Here is a 23,725-nt window from a genome sequence, read left to right as displayed (position 1 = left end):
CTGGGTTCGAATCCTGCTTCCACCGCTTCTTCCTACTGTGACTATGGGCTATGACCTTCACTTTTCCTGGCCTCAGGTTCCACATATGTAAAATGGGGGGACAATAGAGATCGTCTCTGCAATGCTGTGATCTGAAACGGAGAATACACAGGGTTAACTGCCTAGCGCAGTGCCAGGATGCATTAAGCATAAAATAAGTTTTTATATTGTATTTTTTCTTATCGAATCTGGATTATAACCTTGGGTAAATTACTAAGGCTTAATTTCTTCGTCTGTAAAATGGTAATGCTAGTCCCCCGTCCTCAAGGGAGGTTGTGAGTTAAATGAGAGAATATAGTTAATGAAAAGTCTAGACCATAATAGATGTCCTATCCGTTAGATACCTTCCTCATGTATCTATTCCACACAGATCACTTAGAAGGAAGGTGTCTATCTGCAAGAATACTGAGCCTGACAATTGTGCCTTGGTTTTCTGGATTGACCCTTCCCCTCCCTTCTCCCAGCCACCCCGCTGGTTCTGACTTTGGTAGCACCACCTGGAATACTTACTTGGGACTCCCAGCTGTGACATGCAGTCTTTCTTTCCCAACGTAATTCTTCTATGTCTTTCCTAAGCCCCTTTCTTAAACCTAGTATCCATCCTGTCACTTTCCGGTAACCAAACAAAACCAAAGCCCACAGCCCTGGCCCGGCTCTCTCTCCGTTATCCCAGCACCCAGTCTCGCTGGGCATTCAGGCTTATCATTACCAACCCCACTCAAATTTGGATCCTTTCAGCCAAGCTTACCTTAGCCCAAGACTGGACTATTTCCACACCCTGCCAATGCTCACCCACCCTCCCATGCCACCCTCTGTGCTCACCTTCTCAAAACCCCACAACTGCAGGGGCTGTGGCCCTGGCCCCTGGACCTGGACCTCAACTCACCTGCAGGGCTTCAGCTGCCCTGTCGGCTTTGCATGCCCAGCAGGGGCCCAGAGCCACAGGGGGGTAAGGGGGGTCATGTTCCTGTTCCTTGGGGAGCTCCTCCTCCTTTTACTGCTCATTTTCTGCACAGACCAGGCACTCAAGTGGTGGTGTGGATTAAGGGTGGAGGATGGGCCTGGAAAGGGGAGTCAGTGGCTGCAGTTACTCTTTAGCTCTGGTCTGGGTCTGGGTGACCTCGACTGTGTGTGTGTGAGTTGGGGGCATGGCGTTAATGAGTGACCCCACGGGCATTTCCAGGTCGATTGTGGGCACTGCCTTTCTGAAAACACTCCCTGCCTTAGCCAGCCCCCTCCCTCCCACCTGACCCCCACCTGAATACCAGTTCATTCCATAACGTGCACAGCCTTTTCCCCATCAGAATGACAGTGACCTGTGCATTCATTCGTTCATGTACTCGTTTATCTGACAGGTAGTTTTTGGGCACCTACCGTGTGCCCAGGCTGCTCTAGGCAGAGAACACGATCCTGCTGTCATGGAGCTTGCCTTCTACGCAGGTGGTACGGGAGAGGATAAACAGCAAAAGAGTAAATAAGTAAATTATCTAGAATATATGAAGGTGATGGTATGTAAGAATCCCCAGAAATATGGGCAAGAAAGACAGTTCCTATGCTGGGCAGGGAACAGAGGGCAGGTCACAGCACTGAGTAGGGCAGACACCTCATTGAGAAGGTGCCCTCTGAGTACAGGCTTGAAGGAGGTGAGGGAGAGAGGCCCTTGAACATTTTGGGGGAGAGCTTTCTGCAGAGGGAGCAGCTAGGGAATGAGACCAGGGAGAGCCTGGGGGCCCAGGGGCCACCAGGGCTCCTGCCCAGGGAACTGGGAGCCAGGCAGGATTTTGAGAGAAGCGTGTGATCCCACCTTCTAGGGGCTGGTGTGAAACTGAGAGAAGGGCAGCTGAGGGGTGAGTATGCAGCCACAGGGGTACTGAGGGTATTTACTCTGTCATGCCCAGTCACATGTATGTGACAACGGAGTGACATTTGTGGTGGCGAAGAGCTGCAAAGCTATGGTGGCACTTCTCAGGGCTGGTTATTACCAGCTGTGATTGCCTAGTTCAGAAATGCCTCTTAATGAAAGGGCCGCTCTCTGCTCCTCTGTGTCTGTGAAGCCACCAGTGTCAGCCTGGCAGGCTGTAGGTTCAGCGGCAAAGAAAAGTGAAAGAGCAAACATAAAGGGCAAGGGGGGCACTGACAGGAGGCATGAGCCCAGCCGCCCTGCTCTCCTGCTCCAACTGGGTCAGGGTGGTGGGAGCAGGCTGCTCCCAAGGGATCCCTGAGAGTGGTCAGCACTACTCAAGGTCACCCCTCATGGTCTCCCCACAGCCCTCTCGGGGACTTTCCTTGCTGCCTGGCAGCCTCCTCGCCTGCCTCTCATCTTCTTCGTCTCTCCAAGAACGTGGAACTTGACAATTGCAGGAATGCCTCTTTCCTCCTTTGTCCTTCCTGTCCTGCGTTCACAGTGACCATCAAGTTGGGGCAGGCCAAGGGTGCCCCAGGGCTCACATCTGAAACAATGTGCCTTTCTTGGAAAGCTTCCAGGAGGACCTGGTCTTGGTGGTTGTTAGCAAATGCCCTCTCATGCCAAGTGCACGGACACTGAGCCTAAGGGAATGCCTCATGCCCCAAAGGCTACTTCTCTGTTACTCATGCATATGGCAAAGATCTGGCTGAGGACCATGGCCAGAACACCCTTCCACCTGTGAAACCTTAAAAATGTGGACGTGCTGTTGGAAACCTGTGGCGATAGGAAAAGACAGTGGGCGGGGTGGTGTCTTTACCTGCGTATTTCCCCAAGCTGGAGTGTATTTCTGAATGACTCTGCCACGCTCCTGGGCACTGGCTCTGCCGGGGACACTTTCCTGCCCATCACCCTGCGTGCTCCTTCTTGCAGACCAGTCATCCAGGGAGCAAGAAGGTGGCCCAGCGGCGGGGTCCACATAGCAGTAGTTGGGAGCAGTAATACCAGGACCAACTTGCAGTTTGCATTGATGTCTCCTGTGTCCTTTCAGAGGACTGTCCTATTCACTGCCTTTTGGCCCCAAGGGCTCCTGTGTGAGGTCATCAGGAGGAAAAACTATTTTTACAGATGAAAAAATCGGACACCCAGGGAGGACACGCTCTTTCCTCAGGTCTATCCATCATGAGTGTGTGGTGGGTCGGGGAGAGGCACTGTGGCTAAAATGAGGATTTCTGCCATAACCATAATTGGGAGTGAAAAGCAGGGTGCTGGGAGGAAGAGGCAAGTCCCAGTTCTGAGCAGCCGTAGAGATGACCTCACCCGGGGCAGCAGAGCCACCCACAGGGCTCACAGACGGAACTTCCCCTCGGGGTCCAAATGTGAGTCACGGTGTCTCTCAGTGCGCTCTGTCCCCAGGCCTCCCACCTCACCCTGGGACATGGTCCCCGGTCAGGCCTAATGACTCACTTGGCCTCTTGCACCAGCCACTGGGGGTGGAGTCTCTCTCTGCTCTCATCTGGACCCTGGGTGCTACGGACGCAGCTGGGCTGGCCTCGATCGCAGATGCTATGTGCGCGACGTGTGAGCGGGGAATGCCCCCACTGCGCGGGCTGAGCCAGAGCTGCTGTCAGCAAATAGATTTCAAAATGCAGTCTGGAAAGTCCGGGGGGCTCCGCGGAGCCGGCGCAGCCGCATCCCATGCTTTCCCAGGCCCTGGGGGCACCTTGCATGGTGATATCTGAGAGGGGATCAACCGAGCTTGCAGGAGGGAGCTCCTTGTCTCCCATCTAGACAAGCGGAGTTCACCCAAAAGGCCAACAGCTGGCAGGGTGTCAGGTTTCCCGCCCCACCCGGCGCTCAGCCTCTGCTGTCATTTCTCCTCCTTGGTTTTCATCTTCTAATGACAGAAATAGTGTCATCTTTTCTCAACCTGTCTGTCTCACACCTGCCGGAGCCCCTGGTGGTGAGACACCCCGTGCCATCCAACCTGATGTCATCTGTGTTTTCGTCTGTTTTAGAAACCAGGTAGCAAGAGGGACTTTCTGAGGATTAAAGAAAGTAAATCCCCAAATTATTTCAGTGAGGGTTCTTTATCTTTCTCCTATTTTTTAAGTGTTCATCTTTTCTAAGTTTCTCTTTTTAATTAAGAAAAGGTATCTTTTGGTAGGAGAGACCATGCAAGAGGTGTGTGCATTTCTTTTCTCAGGCAAGATGGACTTGATATCCCTCTGGACGCTTCGTCCTGAGCAATTTACTGAAGTCACTTGGGGAGCCTGATGCCGGCTCTCTCACCTCAGGCCTGACACAGGAAATAGGGAAGCATGTTAATAGTCGCGGGACTCAGTTTACCTACCTTCAGTCTCTGCCCTTCCCATGAGTGATGGGGCTGATTTATTGCCTCCCAGTTATGTCCTTTGGCTTTCAGTTCTGGAACTTTCTGTTTTTAGTATTCCTTGTTTCTGGACTGTTTAGGGTAAAGGTCAAAGGTGACAGAGACCTAACCCAGCCTCAGGCCTAAGTGTCCACCTTCAGGACCCCTCTCTGTGAGACATCTCTCCAGATGGCTCTTGGGATAAGTCAGTGGCCCCGTTGAGGACGTAGCAGGGGCAGGGGAGGGGTGGAGTTCTGGTCACGGGGATGCTGTCTGGCCTGGATGTGAGGGGCAGCTTCACGGGGCCCAGCTGACCTAGCCAAAGGGTGGTACAAGATATGGGTGTGAATGTGACTTGGCCAAGGTGTGAGAGCCTCTATGAAAGGGTCGGCCTCCGGTGACTCAGTCTGCTAGCAAACTATAAAAGGGAAATGACTCACTTTTCAACCCTGAACAAGAACTCCTAAGGCCAGGCCGCCAGCACCTGTCTGGGACGCGGTTAGTTATTAACGCTGCCAGGAAGAGTGTCATGGGAACCGGACGCTGGCCTAGATTGCTGGAGGCAGCCTGCCTTTCACAGCTTGCACACCACTCTTCACCTTCTCAGGGCTCCTCTCCGGCCTGACCCCAAATGCTGAAAAGCCCATGAACTCTTAGCTGTGCAGCGTTTCCCAAGGTACCTTGAGGGCGATGCACATTCCACAAGGGACGAGGAAGGGGACAAAGAAGGGGTTTGGTGAGGGGAAAGCACAATTGGAAGATCAGGTCCAAGGAGCCAGCCTGCATCTAGGCATTCAGGAGAGGGGCACCCTACCCTGCTCTCCCTGCCCGTGGAGTTTGGTTCTTGGGGCTCAGTCACATCTGTGGTCAATGCCTCTGGGTGGTGCGGACTACTTTGGCCCAGGAGCCCCATCAAAAAGGAATTATGCCACCTCCCATGGAGGGCCCTGACCTGAGGATCCTTAACCCCTGCCCTACTGACCCGTGACTACAGTGGAGGTTGGAGGGTGGTGTTCTCCTTGCTCTGTTCTGCTCTGAAGTCCCCCAGCCACTTCCTGGGGCTGCTTGGGACAGCTTAGAGACATAAGGGGCCCGGCTCTGAGCTCCTCTGCAGGGCAGGTGGGGAAGGATTGTAGCTCGTGAGCTGAGCTCAGCCTTCAAGTCAGCTCTGCTTTCTCCATGCCTGGAAAAGTACACAGTGGGCAGCTTCTCTTCCCGGATCCTGAAAGGCATGCTTTGCTGCTCATGGGGGAGGCCCAGCCTGGGCACAACCCATGCCTGCTCCGGCCGGGTCCCAGTTGCCAAGCAGAAAGAGGAATGTTGATTGAACAGAAAGAGGTGAGAATTTGGGGGAGTCAGGCTCCCCAGTGTCTGAAAAGGAAGCCCAGAGGGAAGAGCCATCACCCCATATATGTTGCCACCTATGTAAAGCCCTAAAGGACTGGTGGGCAGTGCTGAGGTGGTGCAAATGCTGTTTGCAAGCGTGGTCAGTGGAAGGAGCATGGAGCCAGCAACCAGGACATGTGGGGACTCCCTGGGGGTCCCTGAGCAAGTGATGAAACTGCCCCCACAGGGTTTCCCCATCTGTAAAGTGCAATAGGAACAGCCAGCACCTGCCCTGTTTCCTTGACAGGGTTTGTGTGAGGCCAGCTGAGATCATTGACCTCGTGACGAGGCATTAGGAGTGGTTGAGGGCCACCGGGGTTGAGGCACCAGGGTGCTTACAGGGTTTAGCAGCAGAGCGGGGCCTGAGGCTTGTGCTCCCCTGGGAGGGTGGCTTTATAGGCACCCACCTGTGGCTTAAGAGCGTCTGGGGCCTCCCACAGCTGATAAATCACCGCCTGGTAGGTGTGCTTTGTCTGGGCTGCAGTGTGAACCAACAGCCTGCGCTGGCTCAGAGGACGGCTCCCCTCCCTTCTCTCCTGTTCTCAGTGGGTTGAATGGGAGCAAAAACAGATCCCAGGGCCTTATCTCCTAGGTTTTCCCAAGGGACCCTGCAGCTGCCCATCTGGAATCTCTGTAGAGCAGGGTCCCTTTCTCTGTCCTTGTAATCACTGGGTGCTGAGTCAGGTGTCTCTTGCCATGTGATTTGTCCTGGTTTGCCACCTTCTGGCCGTCAAAGAAGAGAGAGGCACGTGGGAGTTCAGACTGTATTCCACAGTGCAGTGTGCCAAGGAGGCACTCCACCAACAGACATGAGCATTCACATCAGCTGATGTGTAGTTTGTTTTGCTTTGTAAGGTTCCATCCCTTCACTGACAGGAGGAGCATGGAGATTTCAGGGGGCGTCCCTGAGGAAGCAGTAAGCATCTATTCCGTGCCCTTTCCATGCCCAGACTGGAATTTTTTTATTTCATTGTAGGACCCTGACATGGTCATTTTCAAACAGTTCTGTGAGGTTTCCACTTTTTTTTTTTTTTATTCTTTCCTGTGAAATAAGGCTCTGATGGCAGTCCTGGTCACAAGAACTTTATTCATATCTGTAGTAGTCCCTAGGGCTGCTGTGATTAATTACCATCAAGTTGGTTAAAAATAACACAGATTTATTCTCTAACATTTCTGGCTGCCAGAACTCTGAAACGAGTCTCATGGGGCTAAAATCAAGTCGTCAGCAGGGCTGGTTCCCTCTGGAGCCTCCAGGGAAGAACTGGAGCTGCCAACATTCCTTGGTTTGTAGCCACATCACTACAGTCTTTGTTTTTGTGGTCATGTCTTGTTCTCTCTGTAGAAAACCTCCTTCTGTCTCCGTCTTAAAGACACTTGCGATGGCCTTTAGGGCCTATCTGGATAATCCAGATAGTAATAAAATCCAGAAAGATGATAATCTGCCTGTTCTAAGATCCGGAACTTAATCCCATCTGCCAAATTTCTTTTGCCATATAAGGTAACATTTATAGGTTCCAGGGATTAGAACGTGGCTGTTTTGGGGAGTAGGGGAGTCTTTATTGAGCCTGTCACCATATCCAATGACTATATTCTCACAAAAATTTCCAGTAAGTGGAAACACACGGGGAAAGGTAGTACTTAGCTTATGTGAGATGTTTGGAGAGGATATTCAGCGGGAGGGAGATGGAATTGGTGTCTTTTGCTGCTGTCCCTTTAAGAGCCCTCCTTGGCTCTCAGGAGTCCCATGGGACAGGGGGCTGTGGACTGAAATCCCCATTACAGGAATTATTTAAAGTCAGTCTCTAGGAAGCTCGGGGCTAATGAGATAATTCCCATTAGGAGAGGAAGGAAGTGAAGGTGGCCTGACATCCTTTCTGTCTCTAATTTATATGATTCACTGAAACCTCCCCCTCTCCCCCGTGGGGCCCACTCCCTCGGCTGCCCCTTTGAATTCTGGTTGCACTGTCCACCCTCATTCTGCCAGCCGGAGCTGTGGTTTCCAGCAAGTCCCAGCATGCCCGGGAACCTGGGAAGGTTGCCTTCCGCCCAGACGAGGCATTCAGGCTTTTTGGAGGCAGCTGTGCCAGGGAGTCTGTTCTTCACCTCTTTCTTCTCTTTTCCCAGACCTCACCCAGCTCCCCGCCACCCCCACCCCTGCCCCGCCAGCCGGGATGGGGACTGGTGTCTCTGGGACCAAAGAAAAGAGAGAAGCTTTCAGCAGAACACAGGCAGGCTCCAGGGGACCTAGAGGCCAAGGCTGCCAAGATTCTGTTTGCTGCCCCCATACTTTCAGAGGGAAGGGAGAGAGGGAATAAAAGGGAGAGAGAGAGAGAGAGAGAGAGAGAGAGAACAAGAGAGAGAGAGTTCTCTTCCTGTTTTGCTCCACTGCCTACACTTCTGGTCAAAGCGCTCTCCGCCAACATGAAAATCCAGTTTGGGTCTTTAATTAGAAAAGTGTGAAGTAACCCAAGGTTCAGGGTGTTTGAAGTTCAGATCCAACCATGGAAACGCATCTGGGGCTGCAGAGGGAGACCCGTTCCCATTGCAGGGCATCCTGCTGTCGGAGTCGCGCATCTCCTGTGTCTGCCCCTGCCCCCCACCCCGCCCAGGAAGGGTCCCTTGCACCCGGACGGAGGTGTGGCTCCTGCTTGCCCTTGATTTACTTCTTTTCCCTCTCATCCTCCCCAAGGGAGGCCATATGGTGGAGTGTTCCGAGTCGGAGCCAAGGGCCAGAGCCGCGCTGGCCCCCGGGACAGTACAGCCGCCCTGATGAGCCGTGTGGGTGGCCTGTCCTGTGAACTTGCTGCCTGACCTCCCAGGGCCTCTGCAAGCCCAGCTGCAGCCTTGGGTGACAGCCTGGCCCCTCGTGACCGTGGCCGGGGGGTGCTGGGCCCAGTTCCCGCGTCACCTTGGCAGCCTCGTCACATGCTGCCCGGGCTGTGCTGGGCAGGGGGGTGCACATGGAGCCAGGCCCACAGGCATCCTTGCCGGCTGGGGTGGCCTAAGCTGCTCTTCAGGCAGTAGCATATCTAAGGAGTGAGACAGATGGGAGAACCAGGGTTCCAGGAAGAAAGGACCCCGAGGATGAGACGAGCAAGGGGAAGCCAAAGGCGGAGGGCTATCTGTGCAGCTCAACAGCGAATACTAGCCAAGCTGGAGTTCCCTTCGCTCCAGGACACTGGCCTTGAGAGCGCGGCCCCTATTCTGTCGGTGAGCTGTCTTGTTCCCAGTGGGGGCAACTGCTGGTGTCACCACCTCCTCCCTGCATGCTGAGTTCTCTACTTTTTAGGGGCAGTTGGAGCGCCATGGAAGGGGTTGATCTCAGGGTTCATCCAAATGCTAGGAACAACATTTTTATGGATTAAGAAAGAAAAGGAAGGAGTGCCAGGAGGTGGCTGTGGAGTTTTGTAGCCCTTAGTAGAGTCTATACCAGGAAAAGGGCCAAGGCAGTGACTTACGCTCCTTCCTTTTGGAACTGTGTTACCTGTATTTGGACCACAGGCAGCACCGCAGGGAAACAGTAATAATGACAAACACTCCTTGCTGAGCCTTTAGCTAGCTCAGGCCTCACGCCCAGCTACGATGCACCGGGCTCTCCGTTATTCCTGTTTTACAGATGGGTTAAGAGAATTGAGGTAACTTACCCTGGATCTGAGATTTGAACCTTGATGGACCTCTGACCTCATGGCATTCAGCGAAGGTGGCTCCAGGCGGGTGCGCTGCCTGCCGTGTTTTGCCGTTGGTAGGAGTGATGTCCATGTCCCACGTCTCCCTGACACTTGTGAGATAACTAGCCTGTGTTGCTAGTGATCCACTTGTTCCTTCATTCGTTCATTTGTTCCTTCATTCACTCGCTCTCTCATTCATTCATGTGCCTCTTCAGGGCCAGATACTAAGCTAGGTACTCTGAATGCAACGAAAAACACGGCTGCTAGGGCAAGCCTCCAGTTGGGCGCACGGGGCTGAGGAACGCTCGGGAAGCCCCGGCCCCCGCCAGCACCCACAGTCCTTGAGTGCGCATGCTCTTTCTCTCCCCTGCCAATGAGTAGTCCTTGGTATTCTACACCCAGAAAACTCTGAGGTCCTGCCCAGTGTCACTGCAGGCTGACTGCTGGCCCTCAAACATCTGGGTGGACAGTGGAGTTCAACAAGGGACATCAAGGTCCAGACAAGGGGAACCTCTCAGTTTGTCCCTGCACGGTCTCCAAAGAGGTGCCTTTGTGTCCCCTGGATCCCCACTGTTGCACGGGGCCAGGACCCTCTCTGGCCTAGCCCCCTATTTGCTATTATTAAATGGGCCACCTGAAGAAAGAGAGGACGACCTTATGACTGGCCGTTGGGTGGCCCCTGAGAGAGACATTGAATGATAAGGAGAGGACGGGGAGTCTGGGACCGGGGTCCCTATTATCGTAAAAGTCCATCTTTAAGAACAATCCCTTGTGGATAAATATGGGATCCAGGTCGGCTGGTTCGGAAGGGTCTTTGATCCACCTAGAAGTTAGTGCTTTTCAATGGGGAACCACAAAGCAGCCCCACCCAGGGCAAGGGAGATAACGGGCTGGTGCAATCGCCAACCACCGGCCTCTTGATAATGGGTTTTATTGAGGTCTGGTTCTCACCCAATGGGAACACATCCGGCGAACATCAAAGGGAGCAGGCGTCACCTTGTGCAAAGAATCCTGAGCCCTCAGGTGTGTGCGTGTTGGGAATGGTGCGTGTGGGGCTATGTGTGCACAAGGCTGCCCGTTGGCAAATTACCCTTCTATAGATCAGAGGCTGCCAGCTGGGGAGGGGCCTTGACAAGTCAAGAACTCCATTCCCTTGTTCTGGCTGGTCCAGCTCCTGAGGTGTCCCTGCAGGTGGTGATTTAACATCTTCCTGTAAGGGTCACTCTGTGTTGTTTTGTCCTTGACTCTATGTCACAAGGCAGCTGGGTAAGAATTTTAGGGGAGAGATGCAGTGGGCACTGGGAGAAGATAAAGCTTTAAGGCTTATCATTGGAAACCTCAGGCTCCTTTGCTCTCCATGGAGCCAACCCCTGGGATGTATGTCTCACCCATACAAGTGGAAGAAACGGGGTATGGGTAGAAGAATGGGGTTGCATCTTCCCAGAGGAAGAGGTGGTGGATGAATTGGTTGAGTGTGGTCCTGGGAGAGGGGATATTCTCCCTGCCTGTCCCCAGGAGGTGCCTTCTGGCCACTCATATTTCCTCTGGGCAGTCAGGATGCTGGACACCATGCACTGGCCTCTGGAGACAGAAGCAGAGAAATACCATGATATAAACAGAACATCTGGAAGCTTTTTAAAGTTTATTTTTTAACACATTTGCAAGCGGACATTTGCTCACCCGGTTTACAGGCTGGGGGGATCCAGGGGTTCCACTTAGTTGAGAGGGGGGTATGTTTTGATTCTGCGGGGAGGGGGACAGGGTAGGGAAAAGAAAGTGGGCACCTTGGGATGGCCGGTGCCGGCAGCAAGTCCTATATTTTTTGGACTAACTCATTGCACAGGAACTTGTCAGAAGTCTGTAGGAACAGAAAAGGGACCTGGGCTCCTTGCCTCTTTGGTACCACTGGTCCAGAGCAACAGCAGTTCTGCTCCTCTGCTCTGCTGCTGCGTTAACTGGGCTGAAGGAGCCGAAGGCAGCCCTCCAGGGGAGGATGGGGACATGCCGGTGGTCGCCACCCCGCTGAGCCTTACCCTTAAGAGACCCACTGGAGTCACCTTTTTCTGTGTGGGTCACAGACTCATTCCTGGGCTTGCTAGGTGAGGCCGAAATAGGAAGGGGGCAGGGAGGCCAGGTCATGCGGGGCTGCGATGACTTGTCGGCCGGCCCCCACCAGCGCCCCCACTGCTGCTCTCACCCCTCCTCCTGGCTGCACGGCGCTCTCGCCCCCCACCTCCTTCTCCTCCCTTCTCTCCCCCACGCTGCTCCCCACCTCCCCAGTGACATCCTGGACTCAATAATGCGGGCCAAGGGAAACAAGGAAAAGCTTGGCTCAGCATTGCAGCAGGGCAGCCTGGGAATGAAATAATGAAGGGAAAAGACAGTCCCAGCAGGAGAGAGAATGTGCACATGACTTCATGTCTCTCCGCAAAGAGCCGGAACATCGACCTGTCCGGCTCGCCCTCTTTCCTCCTTGCTGCCTCTGACCTCTTTCCTTCTCTCGTGCTCTGCCCCAGCTGTGGCCCCCTCGCCAAGCTTCCTGCCAGGGCTCTGTGAAAAATTCATGGGCACCCTCGCCTTGCTCAGAGTGCATCCTTGTGGAAAGATTCTGGTTCCAGTGCCTGGGGAGTTTACCAATTGGAGAGAGAATTCATGCTCCCCATTTCTAAACAGGCCCCACTCCTGTACCACTGTCTTTATTAAGACGGTTCTTTCTGTGGCACGAGCTAATGTTTATAGCACCTTGTGGGAGCTGGCTCCTTGTGTGCTGTGTTTATTAGGGGAGGAAACAGGCTTTCTGCAGTTATTCATGGGAGACACCGAAAGGTGTCCACCCTGTTCTGATGGGAAATGAGGTGACACAGGCACTAGGAATTCCACCTCAGCTCGTCACCCCAGCCGGCAACTGGAATGTTCGTTCCCGAGCCTAGTGCCTGTCCGGAGCCTCTTGGGTCTTGCCCTCGGCAGCACGCGGTGGTTCCCAGCACTGACTGCACTTTGCAGTCACGTGGAGAGCTGTAACTGCTGCCTCGTCCTGCCCTGGTAGATTCTGATCTAACCAGGCTGGGACAAGGCCTAGGCGCTGGAACTTTGAAAGGCTTCCCAGGCGATCCTACTATGCGGCCAAGGTCAAGAAATGAACCACTACCTACTTGAGAGACGCTGTTTCTCAACCGGGAGCTCTTTTGCTCTTACCTCCTCACCCTGGACACGTGTCAGTGTCTGAGATGGTTTTGATGGTCGCATCGAGGGGTGGGTGCTACTGGAATCTAGCGGGTAGAGGCCAGGGATGCTGCTAAACATCTCAATGCCAGGGCAGTCCCTGGCACCACCAACAAAGAATTATCCAACCCCAGATGTCGCTAGTGCACAAGCTGAACTTTAGGTTCTCACACTTGAGTGTGTACCAGATGCACCCGAAGGACTTGTTGAAACACAGATTGCTGGACCCCATTCCCAGAGCGTTTGATTCAGTCAGTCTGGGGATAAGGCCTGCGAATTTGCATGTCTGACAAGTTCCCAGGTGCTGCTAAAGCTGTCAGTCCAGGGCTGCACTTTGAGAACCAGTACTTGAGATTGGTTCTGAATCCTATTTTCTAAGGCCTGTGATAGATTGTCTCCATTTTGGCCACTAGAATACTCCGAAAGAATAATGACTGAGTAACTAAGGCAGAGGGACATCCTCACTCTCATAACAAATCCCGAGAAAGAACATCCAAGACTGGGGTGGCAGTTCTGGAGTTACTGGGGACCCAGGTTTCTGTCTTCTTGGTAGATCATCATAGGGCATGACTCCCATTTTCAACGTCTGTCATAGTCCAGGATGGCTGCTGGAGCACCAGCCATCATGTCCTCATTGAAAGCAGAAGGTAGTAAAGCCAGTTAAGCAAAACTTGGGCTCCTTCAAACACCTTTTCAACAAGAAGTCCCACAACACATACCTACATTTCTTTGGCCAGACCTTAGTCATATGGCTCTAGCTAGTTGCAAGGGAGGCTAAGAAACATAGTGTTTTTACTCTGGGCCACAATCCACCAGCCAAAAATTAGTTATGTTACTAACTCGAAAGGGGAGAATAAATCGTAGGGTAGGCAACAAATAGCCTCTGCCCGTACGTTCATGCCTAATTTGTCATTCATTTAGCATCTGCCATGGCTATCTGTTTCTCATACAGCATCTCATTTAATCCTAAAAGCTTTGCAAGATAGATAATAGTCTCTATTTTGCAGGTGACAAAACTGAGGCTTTCAGAGATGAAGCCACCTGCCACCAAGTGACAATCCCCAATGGTGTAGAGGCTGCTGCTTACCTCTGCTGCTCTTGGAGACCCGGCATTTTCCCTCGGAGCCCATCGGGTAGCTGTTAGTCTTCCTGGATCAGCCCCTCTGACTAGCTCCATTCCGCTGGTACCCGTATCCTACTGTGATACTCTCATTTATAGACTTGTGGGGACAGAGAGACACAGCATGCCCTGATGGACAAGATTAGTTTCCTATGGTGTCGTAAAACCACCACAAATTTGGAGGCTTAAAACAACACAGATTTATTCCCTTTGGCAGCCAGGTCACTGGGGTAAAGTCTAGGTACCACAGGGCAAGTTCCTTCTAGAAGCCCTGAGAAAGGATCCATTTCCTCTCCTTTTCTAGCTTCTAGGGACCACCTGCTTTCTTTGCCTCCTGATTCCTTCCTGGAATCTCTCCAGCCTCTTGCTTCTCCATCTCCGTTCCCTCTTCTGTGTCAGATCTCCATCTTAGAAGGATACTTGGATTGCATTTGGGGCCCACCCGGGGAATCCAGGATAATCTGTGCCTCTCAGGATCCTTAACTTATTCACATCTGTGTGGTCCGTTTTGCTAGAGAAGCTACATTCATTGGTTGCTGGATTAGGCTGTGAGTGTCTCTGGGGGCTAATAGCCCACCATAGGGGCCCTCTCGCTACTTTCTTCCCCTCCTCATCCCCAGTTTTTCTCCTGTGGGCTCCTCCAAATGTAGAGCAGCCATACATTTTACTCTGTTCTGGGACTTTTCAGAGAGGCCAGAGACAGGGTCTGAAGGGCAAGGCTGTGTGCTGGAGGCCTGTCTAATCAGCTCCCAGTGGCCATGGCAACAGGCATAAAAACATCCAAGTGGAAAGGGTTGTGGGGAGGGGACCCTGCCCTCAGCAGAACCTAGTGGGGAAGTGTAAACAGCAGATAGGGTAGTCCTGCAGTAAACTTCATAATCCCGCTAGCCCGTGTGTTCCTAGGTAATCTGCAAATCTCTAGGTGCCTGCTAATCCGGCTCCCCCTACTGCCTTTCTCTAGGCCAACGGAGGCGTGTCTTTGGCCACATACACCTAGAAGAGTCTGATTGGTGGTAGGGGGGCGTTGGGCTCTGCTTAGCCTGCTTGGGACCTGACCTCATTGTCCTGCCCTGTTCTTCCCTCATCTCCACCCCTGCCCCGCTTGGCTGGGTCTGCCATGCTGGGATGAGTCTGGGGTGTTGTATGTTTTGCTTTTTATTTTATTTTGCAAATGCCTCCCAACATTCCCCTCTGTGTTTAATGTCCCACTGCCAAGTGCATGTGGTTGCCGGGCAACAAGAAGGAAGTCCCCGTGTGATTCACCAGGCTGCTGCCAATTAATTTGCTAGCTGCGTGCGTCTCCCTGGGGAAGGGCTTCTCCTGAGGCAGCTCAGAGGGCTGCTGCCCAGGAGGGGGAAGGAAACGAGAGAAAGGTTAGCAGAACTCTGGGACTGTTTGGGGAGTTTGGGGGTCCAAGTGAAAGTGTCCAGAGGGCCCAGGAGACACCTGGGTGAGACCATTGGAGTTTCCCTCTTGGCCTCCAGTCAGTCGCCTGGTGGGTCCAGTGCCTCTGTGTCAGCACTGGGCTGGCTCTTTCTGCGGAGGTGGCTCTAAGGTGCAGACTCTCTCCCCTTCTGCACTCCTCCTGCCGAGGGAGTCTGTAACCATCTTCACCCTCCCTGCTCCGTCCACCCCCTGCCCTCCCTGGGGCATCCTACCACTTAGCACCCTTGTCTCTGGGCTTCAGGGCGGCTGCACACACCCAGCCAGGGGTTTAGCCAAAGCCTGCAGGCAAGTGAGTTCCTTGCAGCAGGAGCTGGGCCACAGCCCTCCCAGGTCTGTGGAGGGACAGAAGGGCACTTGTGGGCCCCAGACTTCCTCCAGAGGCTCTCCGGGGAGCTGGGCTGGCCTTGTGCTGGCTCAGTGTTACCTGTCTGCCTGGCCTACGGGGGTGGGTTTGCTTGTCTGATGTGTGCCTGCTTCCACAGTGTCTAATCCAGTGTGGTACCTGTGGGGGTGTGGATTTGCAGTTGCCCAAGTTATTCCTTCTGGGCAGACGGGGATTGTGGGAATCAGCGACCCAGTGAGCCGCCTCCGTCCTGAGGCCCAGATGACTCGCCTCTGAGCAGGCCTCTGCTTTCACGGTTGGGCCTCATCAGTTTTAAAATGGGGAAGTCCCTGGAGGGCATTTAGTGGTACTAACTATATTTGTGACTGAGAAAGGGGGGATTTTACGGGGCTGGTGGGAAGCAGGGAAAGTATGGGTCCAAGTCCATCTTCATTTATTTGCTATCAGCATTAGGGAAAGAGTAATGTGTTAAACTGCATCTTCTGAGGAGCCCCCGTCCACCAGTGGATAATTTCCTAATTAATTGTCAAGGGACTTGTGAAAGCACAGAGAGGTTCCAGCTAAAGTGAACATCAGGCCTGAGGACCAGACCCTTGTCATCCTCTACTGCGAACACTGGCACACTCTGTACCTCAATTTTCTCCTCCGTAAGGGGGGTGGCCTAACACCTCCATGCTCCCTTATCTCACAGACAAAATCGTGACATGCTGAAAGCAGAATTTTCCTCTTCGTCTGGACTGGTTGTATTTAGCGGTCTTTTTAAAACCATCATCTATGGGTATAATGGTGAGATTTCTGTGGAGGGTTCCCGGTGATGATTCAGTATATGGGGAGTTCCTTAAATGTATAAATAGGCCCCCTTTTTCTCTTAACTAACACTGCTTATAGAAGCAGTGTATGTTCTATTCAGTCACTGGAACATTGTCGGCTAAAGACAGGAAACTGATGTTCATTTCTGAAAGCACGGAAGCCAGAATCTAACTCTTGCTGTATTTTGGTCCACAGGCCTGGAAAGGAGGACAGCTAAGGGCTGTTCTTCTTTGCCCACATTTCCCACCAGGAAGCTTGGTGGGGCCAAGGGGTGCCACCAGCACCACCCCCGCCGAAGGACCTGGCTGAAATATGACCATCTCTTAAGAGACAAGAGCTTTGGTTTGGATTGAGAATTTTTATTCTGGAGAATAAAGAATCTTCCGGATTGGAGAAGACATTTGAGGAGGAAGCAAAGACTGCCTGCCCCGAGGAGTGGGCTGTGTGTTGACCTGCAAGAGCTGGAGGTGACCTACAGTTGGAGAAGACACCATTATTCCAGACTTCTGTCTTATGGAAAACGTTTCCTCTGCTGCCGCCTGCTCTGAAGACTCCCCCACCGCAGTCCCCGGAGCCCAAGGGCTTTCTAGCACACCCTTCTCGCCCCTACCTCCCACCTCTGCTGTGCCTTTAGACTCAACAATTCTTGTTTGCTCCATTATCTTCCAGCCGGATACAGAGTGAATAGTTAACTACACTTCAGTCAAATGGGATCTTACTTTTTGTTCCTTGTCCTCCTAACATGGCCAGTGTTTGTGCATTGCCATGCAAGCAGCCGTGGAGTAGTACCCCCTCTCACTCATTTGGGGTCTGGCCTCACAGGTTCTGGGGTGTTGCAGTGCAGAAGCTCTTCAGGCTCTCAGATGGAGGGGGCTTCAGCAGGGCTGCTGGCTGGTGAAGGCTGGTGCTCTCCACGGTCAGCTTTCTTTGTTCGGATCACACCCAGGTGTCTGTCGGGAAGAGCAGAAAAAAAAAAAGGATAACGTTGTTGACTCGATCTTTTGATTCAGATGCACAACCAGCTGTGAAGACCTTCGCTCAGGTGGCAGTTGGGGTCCATGCCAGAACATGGCGCTTCGTTACAGACTGTCTGACTCTCAGAGTTGCTGGTGTGTCTTGAGGACCCTGTTCCTCCAGTGTGTGCCAATGACGTGCCTTCCTGACAGCAGGTTGGGCCTGCAAAACAGAAGTCCTGGTTGTCTCCTTCCCTCTGTAGCCATCATACACACGGCTGGAAACACTTCCTAGATATTGGTGATAGTTCAACTTTATCCAACAAGCAGAACGAAAGATGTTTGTACTTCCTGCTTCCAATGGGAATGAATAGAGGGCTTGCTTTGTAAAAAGAATTAAAGCTATACCTGTATATCTTCCCTTTGTTGTAGATGGTGTGTGTCTGTGAGCATTTAGTGACTTTGGCGTCTTCTAAGTGGAACGATGAGGTCCTCCCTGGCATCTCAGATTCACCACAAAGTGAGCGAGGGGAACTGCTTGAGGATGTTTTGTGCTGTTGGAATGTGAGTCTTGCTCGTGGGCTTTCACCTTCCTTTCTTGACGTGCAGAGAGCCTTGTTGTACTACTTAGATTCCGTCAGGTTTTGAAGAAGAGAGACCCACTAATATTACCTCCATAAACGCTGGTTTATGCATTGGAAATAAGGTCAACAGGAAACATGCTCGTCAGCAGCTGCCTGAGGAGGGCCTTTCTAGAAGCCCAAAGTCCTTCAAGATACCCAGTTGCTATAGAGTTTCCAGGAATAGCAGAAACTATAACACCGTGGTCATCTGGAGCTTCTGCTCACAGCACGTGAATCTGAATCTAGAATTTGCTGTGGTGATGAGCTGAGGGTGACCAGCTGTCCCACCTTGCTGAGGGTTGAGAGGTTTCCTGAGAAAGGACTTAACAGTGCTAAACCTGGGACAGTCCTGGGCAAACCAGAACAACTGGTCACCCTACTGGGTGACTTGATGACCCCTCCTGTGCTTCCGCTTAGCCTGCTGTAACCAGCTCATGCTCTTGAGTCATTGGCCAGTCACCATTCAGAATCCCTGTGTCTGACCATACCCCTGACCATCAGGCAGCCCACATATGCAAGCCATTGCATTGGGCACTAATCTTGACCAAATTAGTTGTTTCCAGGGTGGAAGGGCTGCATGATGTTAAATAAGATCCTGGGAATAAAGTAGCAGCTGAGATCACTTCCTTCGAAAGTACGAGGTATTAGGGATTCCTCCCCAATACAATTAAACTTAAAAAAGTGAAGCTAAAAAAAAAAAAAAGTGAAGCTAACCTTTCTAATTAAGAGCAAAAGAGTTCACGAAGAAACAAAACTAGCACAGCCACTGGAGAGCAGCCTATGATGGGTGTGTTTGTGTATCATACATGGATGGATGTACTACATAGAATAATGAGCCAGGAAGAAAATTCCACGTCTTTGCTACATATACACCTGAGCTAAAATCTTTGGGATGGTGTTTTCTGGAGAGCAAAGGAGTTGGCTAGAGGACTTCCTGAACTTCCTTTGAACTCTAGGATCCTTTAAATATTAAGGGCATGTAAATTGGGCCTAAATGTGTACTTTCTCTCTAAAGTCTCCTAGGTAACCTTTGAGTTCAATTCAGATGGCGTGGAATGGGACCTGGAAGCTCACTCCTACCTTTCTAGACACTCACTTTATCTGGGATAAGCGAGTGGAAACTTGGTGGTGGTTGTGGGGGGTGGAGGAGGGGAAGGCTGTACCAGCCCACGTTTTGGTGTTCATGACAGGCGAGAACGAACTGAAGGCAAATTACAGGTTCTTTTCAGGTTAGTCCAAGCCAGGCTTTCCGTGCACACCATCCTGAATCTGTTGTTTCTTGCTAGGGGGTCAGGCCCTTCCATCTTTTCCGCTGAAAGACAGGCGTGCATACCTGCAGTGCTAGAATCCGAGCTCTCAGCTAATTCCGCTCATTTTGCACGGTGTGACCACAGGGAGGCCATTGCTTGCTGATGTAGAGATGATGCTGTAAGCATCCAGAAATGATTCTGTCGTTACTCACGTGTAAAGATTGAGAACCCTGTGCGCCAGATCTCACTGCACCCACTGCCATGGAAGGAACGTTAGCCCCGCTCTTTAGATGCCATTTTTTTCTTTTTCTAAAAAGCGAAATTCATTTCAGACATTTCCTTCATGTATGCCCTGCAAGTAGTCTTTGGTTCCAGAAGTCCTGCTGCCCCAAAGGCAGCAGTCGGCTCTTTCTCTTCTTACCTTCTCGCCCAGGTGGAGCCCGGAGTCCCAGAGTGGTCTAAAGCCTCACTCGCATCTCTTCCACCTCGGACCAGGGCAGGAATCCGCTTTCCAGCACAGGGTGAGGGATCGTCTGATTCTGGGAGAGGCAGCCTTTCTGGCAGAGTGGAACAGGACGGTGAGGGAAGATTGAATGATATTCAACCTGGTGGGGAGGTGGTAGGACTTTAAAGAGTAATTCATGGGCTTCCAAGTGACTGCAGATGTCCATTTCTTAATGAGATTTTGAGCCAAATATGTTTTGCCCCGCCTCCACACGTATCAGTCTCTTATTTCTGAATCGATCTCATAATCGTATGTCATGCTGATAAGCGCAGAGTGGGGAGACAAGGAGACCTGAATTTTCATCTCAGAAAGCCCCTCACCTTAGTTCCTTCCTGTAAAATGGAGTCGGGCCACACCATCCCTAAGCCGCTTCTAGCTCTGACATCGACAATGCTGTCATATTACGTACTGTTCATGACTTCACGATGTGCTGTTTTTGTTCCCTGTGCAAATACCACATTAGACACGGCCAGGGTACAATGTAAAGGTATTTCATCCACCTGAACGTATTCCTCTTGCTTCATTTTATTATGAACGTAATCTCAAAGTAGTGCCCGCCTGCCAAGATTTTGTTCAAGCTTCCCTGAGATTTTTTTCCATGGCCTTAAGACTTGGCCCACAGGGAACTTCCATCCTCTTCAAATAGTTCTGGAAACCTATGTGTTGACAGAGAAATGGGAGTTTCTAATAGTGAAGTAAGCCCCTCTGCTCAGTAGGGTATGGTTTAAAGGGCATAAATGTGGCCCTGGGAATGGCCACTGACCTTGGACAAGACTGTTTCCTGCTGGGCTGGTGGGCTGGTTCCCCCCACCTCTACTTAGGAGAGAGAGCAGGCGAAGGGAGACCCTCTCTGCCGAGACCTGAAAGGTGCCCTGGTTCACCTTCATCTTGCTGCAAGATCATGCGTCACTCAAGCCTTCTCTCTGGGTCTCAGTTTTCTCATCTATAAAATGGGAGAGGGAAGGGCTGCAGTTGGATAGGGCCCTCCCATGTGCCCAGCTCTGAGCCTTGCCCGACCCGGCTGACATCTGCCTGTTCTCTGACAGGTGGTTTTTGCTCCCTCGGCCTTCAGCTCCATGAGCCGAAGCAGGGCTGTCCCGGGAAGTCCATTACCAAAGAATACTTCAAAGCTGTTTGCACGCCTTGTCAGTCGCACTGAACATAAGTTTGTTGAGGGCGAAGGCAAATAGACATACAGACGGACGACAGGAGGAGGGAAGGGGGACTGCTATTTGCCCGGAGTGACGAGGGGGAAAAAAATCTTGCCTGCAGTTTTGACCAATAAATAAAAACTGGGAGCTCTGCGTGGCTACAACTGCAGGGGATGTATTAGTTTGCTTAGTGAAAGGCAAATATTAAGTCTTAAGTTGACCCGTCCGGGGACCTGCCTTTTGGCTTTTGTATGCCATCTGGCGCCGATCACTGGGCACTCCAGGTTATCGAGTTCTGTGTGAGGCTGGGGTTTTTTTTGAATCGTTTCCTGTCTCCTTCTCCTTTTCTTCCTCCTTTGCCTGCCCACTCCTCTTTCCACCTTTTATGGTAACTTTGATCATGGTTTTGAAGAAGCAGGGAGAACAGAGTGTAGAAGATAAAAGTGTCCACGCTCAGGACTCTGGCTACCCTGGGAACTGTCCCTGCTGGTGGTATGTGGCTCGGGGTGAGCCCACCAGGTGGTCCTCGGGGGTCCCCCTCCATTCTTGGCCCTGAATTCTTAAAGCTAGGTCCCAGGCTGCTGGACAAAGGCCTTGCCTGTCATCAACGTAAAATGAGCATAATTATAGGCATTGGGAAAAGACACCTATCCCGTCTCCAAGTTGCAACCTTTCCTTCACATGCGACTCTTTATATGGGACAGATGGTGATGCACTGGAAGCTGAGCTGCTGAAGGCAGAGCTGTGAGTGCCCATTGGGGTCTGATTAGGGCTTGAGAGGAAGGGGCACAGCTACCCAGTCTATCCAGTTTCCAAGCATGAACTGAAATGAAACAAAACTGCATGGAACATTCTTTACCCTTTGCTTTAACACCCGCAGGACAAGCCGGTCTATTCTAAAGCACCTCGCTTCTTGGGTACTTGGGTCTCATGAGGGATGCTTGCCAATACCCACTCACCTGGGGCACAGGACACCAGGCATGGTGCTTCATGTCAGCCCTGACATGCCCTTTTCCAGGCCATCCTGGCAACTGTCTGTGGAGCCTGCCTAGGATATAATGGTTCCCTGCCACTACTCACGTAGCCAAGAGTTGGGAATGTTCTGGAATTGCTTAATTAAGAAAGTTCCTTCCACATTCCAGGGGTGATTTCTGATTGAACTCAGCATGATTTTTAATCCTCTGGTAATTCTTCCTAGATGAATCTATTTTTAAAAAGATCAGTGTTGGGCACCCAGGCTACTGAAATCCCAGTAATCCTTCAAGGCTCATCTCAAACGCTCCCTTCTCCAGGAAGCCTTCCTGGTTTTCTCCTTCCCTCTCAACCAGTTGTCACCTCTCCCTCACATATTCTTTTAAGACATCCGGCATTGAACAGGTGCTCAAAGAGTGCCGAGTCCTCCCTCCGTGAACATGGCACTTTCCACACGCCATTTAGCGTGCTCACCCTCCACCTGTTTTTACTAACACGTTCTCTGCAGCTCTCCCTCGCCTTTTGATCTGCCTCTTTATCTTGTCTCTATCTCTGTCTCTCTCATTGGAGCAGGAACCGAGTCACTCCTTCCACACTGAAATTCATCTCGGAAATGCTGCTAATGTTCAGGATCTCATGGCAGAAACCGTGACTGGCATTTAATCCTCAGAAAACGGAGACTACTGCAAAGAAGTAAAAAGCTAACCTTTTCAAACAATATTGCTTCTCTCTTACCAACTTTACATCTCCCTGTCTGGCCCCGGAAGATGACTGGTTAGCCAGAGACGGGTAAGATTCCTCAAGGGGGGAACAACCTAAGACAGGCACAGTCACAGGGGGGCCATCAGGTGAGAAACTGGGGATCAACAGAGGTGAGGCTTAGAACCTCACCCCCCTGCTTTGAGAGAAATCTTCTGCATCCGTGGATGTTTTGTTGCCCTTGTCTAGCTCGGATTAATACTTAGTCTACAGGCACACACCTGATCATCTACATTTGCCCTCTTACAGCACTAAATTATGTTTTCTACCTTTATCTTGCATCTACCTACCACTTCAGCATTTTATTAAAAAAATAATAATTAATAATAAGAGAGAAATGTGGGATTCACATATAAATCAAGTATAAAAATCAAATGAATAATCATATCTGACTTGATTGTTTATAGTTCATGATGTGTGATCAAAACCATAAGTTTCTGTGATATGACTGCCCTTGCACTGTTCACCATGTAAGAACTTGTTCGTTATGCTTCAGAAGATTGGAGACTGTTGAGAACTAGGCTTGGGGTTGATTAATGATTGTGCATTGAGTCCCCTATACAGAATTTTATTGTTGTTAACAACCATTTGATCAATAAATATGAGAGATGCCCTCTCAAAAAAAAAAAAAGAAAATGGAGATTGACAGGGATCAATCACTCTGGGCAAGTTCTTACAGCTGAGCGTTGGTATTCAAAATCAAGATCATCGATGCCCTCAAGTTCGGAGCTCTTAAGTTGTGGCATGGCGGCTTTTACATGGTGGATTACGAGAAAGATAATGAGTTGACTTTTCCTATGAATGGCCTGTCACTGTGTGCATCGCCAAAGTCGCCTGTTTTATTGTTTGCCCACTGTAAATCAGTCAGGTGTTTTCTGAACAGTGGAGAAAATAGGCTTGTCATTTGGTTTCCCTGCAAAAACTCTTCTTGGCATGTGTCTGTGTTTTGCTGGTTATTTGAGAGCTGTGTTCATTTTTAAGGTGGGAAAGAGAAACTTGGAACTCAGAAGTTTAAGTTAAAATTTCTAAAGAATTTTGCAGTGTCTACTAGGGCGGAATATAAAAGAAAACACATTTGAAATGCTCCCTGCCCTCGCACAGTCTGGATGGATATGGCAGCCCACGTAGAGTCACCAATCACAGCGGGTACGAAAGGAACCCACTGGTTTAGTGGAGAATCTGAGTAGATAATGCTGCCTGCTCC

General features: G+C 51.2%; 1 long non-coding RNA gene across 1 annotated transcript in view; it reads left to right on the top strand.

Annotated features, from left to right (window-relative positions):
* LOC108393355 (uncharacterized) overlaps window positions 1-19,582 on the top strand; it is a 142,566-nt gene extending 122,984 nt beyond the window's left edge. Inside the window, exons 3-4 of the long non-coding RNA XR_005055701.2 lie at window positions 16,504-17,825; window positions 19,568-19,582. This is a non-coding gene — a long non-coding RNA (uncharacterized lncRNA). The remainder of the gene's footprint in view (window positions 1-16,503; window positions 17,826-19,567) is intronic.
* The last annotated feature ends 4,143 nt before the right edge of the window (window positions 19,583-23,725 follow it).

The sequence above is a fragment of the Manis javanica genome, chromosome 4 (assembly GCF_040802235.1).
Source record: "Manis javanica isolate MJ-LG chromosome 4, MJ_LKY, whole genome shotgun sequence".
NCBI lineage: Eukaryota > Metazoa > Chordata > Mammalia > Pholidota > Manidae > Manis > Manis javanica.
This window is presented reverse-complemented; position numbering and strand designations above follow the sequence as displayed.